The sequence below is a fragment of the Nannospalax galili genome, unplaced genomic scaffold, assembly GCF_000622305.1.
Source record: "Nannospalax galili isolate Female #2095 unplaced genomic scaffold, S.galili_v1.0 scaffold16074, whole genome shotgun sequence".
NCBI classification, from domain to species: domain Eukaryota; kingdom Metazoa; phylum Chordata; class Mammalia; order Rodentia; family Spalacidae; genus Nannospalax; species Nannospalax galili.
In genome coordinates, this window is record NW_008333847.1 from 27,302 (window position 1) to 28,292 (window position 991).

The window sequence follows — 991 nt, forward strand, 5'->3', positions numbered from 1 at the left end:
CAAATGAAAATAAATACAAAAGTATCTGTGATATTTCACATGTAATCATTTACAGTGAGACTTTAAGGAGACTAATTTTAGTACATAAAGTCTTACTGACATGATCACACTCAGGCTACATAATGTTTGTTAGGGGCTGGTGAGATGGCTCAGGGTATAAAGGTACTTAATGCCAAGCATGACAGACAGCCTGAGTTCCATCCTTGGAACTCACATGGTGGAAGGAGAGAGCTGACACCTGCAAATTGTTCTCTGATATCTACATGTGCTGTCTCACATGTGCATGCATGCACGCACACACACACACACACACACACACACACGTAAGAAAAATTTAAAACAGAAGAGCACGTTTTTTTACCTTAGTGCAATTTGAGTCAATAATAAAAAAAAAATGTATTTTAAGTCCATATAGGAAAAAAACTTCAATATTAAAAAAAATATGTGTTACAACATTATTCAGGATGTTCAAGCTGTTTGATTCTTTTGTAACTTGTTTTTGAGACATGGTTTCATGTAGCCTAGGCTGCCTTCAAACTCATTGTGTAGCTGAGAGGACCTTAAACTTCTGATCTTGAACTGCTCTCTGAGTGCTGGGATTGTATGCATGTTCCACCACACTTGGTTTATGCAGTGTTGGGGATCAAATCTGGCCTTGTGCATATTAGGCAAGCACTCTACCAACTGAGCTTTACCCCCAGCCAATAGACTATTTGATTCTGCTTTGAATTGATAAGTCCAGACCCTATTTCTGACCCTTATTTAGTGTTCCTTGGCCAGCTCATGAAGCTAAATCATTGTGGAGGTTCACAGGATTAGAGAGCTCATTGAGATCAATGGCTTATGGTAAATCTTCATGAATGGGTTTTTAACTCTAGCTTATGCTAGAAGCTTTCTTAATTCTATTTTCTGGTTTGTGTTGGCCTATTTTAAATAGAATTTTTTTTTTTCTTTTTTTGTATTTGCAGCTGGCCTACGCTTACTTACCTTA